This window comes from Schistocerca serialis, unplaced genomic scaffold (assembly GCF_023864345.2).
Source record: "Schistocerca serialis cubense isolate TAMUIC-IGC-003099 unplaced genomic scaffold, iqSchSeri2.2 HiC_scaffold_1029, whole genome shotgun sequence".
NCBI classification, from domain to species: domain Eukaryota; kingdom Metazoa; phylum Arthropoda; class Insecta; order Orthoptera; family Acrididae; genus Schistocerca; species Schistocerca serialis.
The window spans coordinates 20,001-25,000 of NW_026047216.1; positions in this window are offsets into that span (position 1 = coordinate 20,001).

Here is a 5,000-nt window from a genome sequence, read left to right on the forward strand (position 1 = left end):
GTGCCCCACCCCAACCGCCCAACTCGCATCGCCAGCGGATGAACGGCGGACGTTTCCCGCACTCGTAAGGTGCAATTCACACCTATAACATGCGTTTCATGAAGAGATATTTCCAATATGCGACATTCCCGCTGTCCCTATTCATGAGCTGCGAGCTGTACCACGTACAAGCTACAGACGCGATCGCATTGCTCACTGTACGGATTCTCATGCTGAGCCATCAGCTAGGAAGCGCCCCATCCATGTCGGCACCCGTGGGCGTTGCACTCGCAGTCGCAAAAAACGCTGGGCAAATATATATCTCGGAAGAGTAACGACAGTCCGAGCCTCCTGGCGTTGCACTCGCAGCCGCAAAAAAACGCTGGGCACATATATGTCTCGGAAGAGTAACGACAGTCCGAGTCTCCTGCGTGGGAAGAGTCTTTCTAGGCCCTGACCCACGGGAAGGGTGTAGCTTCCCCCATCCCGGACATTTGACGTCGTCACACTACCGGTATTGACTAATAGACTGATTGCTGATAATCATTAGCCATACACTGGGGGAAACGGCCGACAGGGGCGGCAACATAGTGGAGCCGCAGTGTCACTAATGTACAGAGATAGAACAGTTTCGACTGGAACTAGAGTAACCGTATACACGGCACTGATTAGTAATAGATGCAGAGCCATCAGAATACAGATAATATATACAACCGTCCCTATACATGCTGAAAGACTCTGCACACAATGAGAACCACACGTCAGCCAGACACTCTTATCACACACTACTCTCTTATCACACACAATATCTAACCACCAGCATGGAAGAACATCCAGTGCATCCTCTCCGCCACATGACACAATCCACACTATCATTACCAGACCGGGAGGTCCACCCAGAAAACACAATATCCCACCCTTCCGACATCCGCACATTGCTCAGCTAAGCCACGAACACCCACACATGTCCTACACAGTGGTGCACCCAACATCACAATACTGCCTCCTGTCACAGCACACAAACAATGGCAGGAATGAAAGACACAGATCTGCCACAACCATGGAATCGGAGCGCCGCCTGTCATGAGCCAAAAGTGCATCCTGACGTGACAAATCGGATAATACCGCAGGCATCCAATTACGATAATCACTATCAACGAACCTGCCGCCCCCCCCCCCCAATACACCTTTCCCTACAACAATGTGTATCTGAACCTACGCTATATCGTACCTTAACCTAACCTATATCGTACCTTAACCTAACCTATATCGTACCTTAACCTAACCTATATCGTACCTTAACCTAACCTATATCGTACCTTAACCTAACCTATATCGTACCTTAACCTAACCTATATCGTACCTTAACCTAACCTATATCGTACCTTAACCTAACCTATATCGTACCTTAACCTAACCTATATCGTACCTTAACCTAACCTATATCGTACCTTAACCTAACCTATATCGTGCCTTAACCTAACCTATATCGTGCCTTAACCTAACCTATATCGTGCCTTAACCTAACCTATATCGTGCCTTAACCTAACCTATATCGTGCCTTAACCTAACCTATATCGTGCCTTAACCTAACCTATATCGTGCCTTAACCTAACCTATATCGTGCCTTAACCTAACCTAATTTGTGCCTTAACCTAACCTAATTTGTGCCTTAACCTAACCTAATTTGTGCCTTAACCTAACCTAATTTGTGCCTTAACCTAACCTAATTTGTGCCTTAACCTAACCTAATTTGTGCCTTAACCTAACCTAATTTGTGCCTTAACCTAACCTAATTTGTGCCGTAACCTAACCTAATTTGTGCCGTAATGTAACCCATGTTGTGCCGTAACGTAACCCATGTTGTGCCGTAACGTAACCCATGTTGTGCCGTAACGTAACCCATGTTGTGCCGTAACGTAACCCATGTTGTGCCGTAACGTAACCCATGTTGTGCCGTAACGTAACCCATGTTGTGCCTTAACCTAACCCATGTTGTGCCTTAACCTAACCCATGTTGTGCCTTAACCTAACCCATGTTGTGCCTTAACCTAACCCATGTTGTGCCTTAACCTAACCCATGTTGTGCCTTAACCTAACCCATGTTGTGCCTTAACCTAACCCACGTTGTGCCTTAACCTAACCTACGTTGTGCCTTAACCTAACCCATGTTGTGCCTTAACCTAACCCATGTTGTGCCTTAACCTAACCCATGTTGTGCCTTAACCTAACCCATGTTGTGCCTTAACCTAACCCATGTTGTGCCTTAACCTAACCCATGTTGTGCCTTAACCTAACCCATGTTGTGCCTTAACCTAACCCATGGTGTGCCTTAACCTAACCCATGTTGTGCCTTAACCTAACCCATGTTGTGCCTTAACCTAACCCACGTTGTGCCTTAACCTAACCCACGTTGTGCCTTAACCTAACCCACGTTGTGCCTTAACCTAACCCACGTTGTGCCTTAACCTAACCTACGTTGTGCCTTAACCTAACCCATGTTGTGCCTTAACCTAACCCATGTTGTGCCTTAACCTAACCCATGTTGTGCCTTAACCTAACCCATGTTGTGCCTTAACCTAACCCATGTTGTGCCTTAACCTAACCCATGGTGTGCCTTAACCTAACCCATGGTGTGCCTTAACCTAACCCATGGTGTGCCTTAACCTAACCCATGTTGTGCCTTAACCTAACCCATGTTGTGCCTTAACCTAACCCATGTTGTGCCTTAACCTAACCCATGTTGTGCCTTAACCTAACCCATGTTGTGCCTTAACCTAACCCATGTTGTGCCTTAACCTAACCCATGTTGTGCCTTAACCTAACCCATGTTGTGCCTTAACCTAACCCATGTTGTGCCTTAACCTAACCCATGTTGTGCCTTAACCTAACCCATGTTGTGCCTTAACCTAACCCATGTTGTGCCTTAACCTAACCCATGTTGTGCCTTAACCTAACCCATGTTGTGCCTTAACCTAACCCATGTTGTGCCTTAACCTAACCCATGTTGTGCCTTAACCTAACCCATGTTGTGCCTTAACCTAACCCATGTTGTGCCTTAACCTAACCCATGTTGTGCCTTAACCTAACCCATGTTGTGCCTTAACCTAACCCATGTTGTGCCTTAACCTAACCCATGTTGTGCCTTAACCTAACCCATGTTGTGCCTTAACCTAACCCATGTTGTGCCTTAACCTAACCCATGTTGTGCCTTAACCTAACCCATGTTGTGCCTTAACCTAACCCATGTTGTGCCTTAACCTAACCCATGTTGTGCCTTAACCTAACCCATGTTGTGCCTTAACCTAACCCATGTTGTGCCTTAACCTAACCCATGTTGTGCCTTAACCTAACCCATGTTGTGCCTTAACCTAACCCATGTTGTGCCTTAACCTAACCCATGTTGTGCCTTAACCTAACCCATGTTGTGCCTTAACCTAACCCATGTTGTGCCTTAACCTAACCCATGTTGTGCCTTAACCTAACCCATGTTGTGCCTTAACCTAACCCATGTTGTGCCTTAACCTAACCCATGTTGTGCCTTAACGTAACCCATGTTGTGCCTTAACGTAACCCATGTTGTGCCTTAACCTAACCTATAATGTGCCTTAACCTAACCTAAAGTGCGCCGTAACCTAAACTATATTGCGCCTTAACCTGACGCACGTTGTCGCTGAACCTGCTCTGTAATTGTTATGCAACCCGTTAAAGTAGTGTAGTGTTGCCTAACCGCAACCCTCGCAATATAGTTCGCTACTCGCACTGCCCGGTCCCCTGTGTATCGCGTCATGTTAAACACCTTGCAGGTGTTGCTGACTTTCCACATGCTCCTGCTATACACTGTAGTGTGGATAGCAGCAGGACGTACATGCCCCCCCCCCTTCCCCCCTGCCTTCGCAAGCTGGTCGGTGAGAAGTTTGCATGTTCAATGCCCTTCGCATGCCGACGTACTCAGCCTACGTTGTGGTACGGCCTGTCACCTGTCCGCCGATGTACGCAAAACCCACAAACTGTACTGCACATTGCTCCGTATGTACTGAATGATACATCGTGGCCCATGTGACCGTATGACGACAGCGCCTAGCAACGGCGGACCATACAGTCCAAATATTGTGCACGCAGCTACGTGTCGTCTCCCTATAAGAGCTGGATTGCAGTGTGGTACGCCATACAGACGTGTGGGAGGAACGGACGCCCTGGATGGCGATCAGCATGAGCAGTCTGTTGATGTAGTGGAGCGTGTATTCGGACGTAGTCGTCTCTTCTCACACACCGTGATAGCATGTTGCACCGCGTTCCACATCTGCGACATGCTGCAGAGGCGGGCTGACAGTCGTTCGCGCAATGGACACCGCATACGTACGGGGTCTACCTTCCACGTGTTCTCTAGGCGTGCACATGTTGTTGCGTCTATGTGGGCAGACGTAGTGTGTTGTGACACCTGACACAGGCATGCAATACTCGTTGCAAATGGCGATGGACGTGTACGTTTGCTGGTGACGTTACGCAAATGAACAACCGGTAACCCGTTGTGGTGCGGTTGTTCTCGCTAGAGGTGAATCAGTGTTGGCGACGATCGGTCGAGCTATTAACCGGTTGTTTCAGGGATACCCACCATGCCCACGAACGTGAAAGGGGACCCACCATGCCCACGAACGTGAAAGGGGATCTGGGTGTGAGGCGATACGCGGCGGTGGCTGGGTGGGACCGTCCCCGGCCGGTGAGGGGGGGCCGCCCGGCGTGCTGGCAGCGCGGTGCGTGGGCGCACGCGCTACAGCCGGCTGGTGGGGGCGGCCGGTGGCAGGCGCGCCGGCCGACGGACGCGGCAGGCGGCGCAGCTGCGCGCCGGCGCCCCCTGCTCGCGGCGCCTTGCGGCCAAAGTAGGTCCTCGCGGGCCCGGTGCGAAGCGCGGTGGCCATCTGCAGTGTGCTGGTCCGATTGAGGACTTTGTGCGCTGAGGATGCGCCGCCGCCCGGCGCTCGGCGCCGCGACGCCGTCTGCTGCTCGGTCGCCCCAGCGGT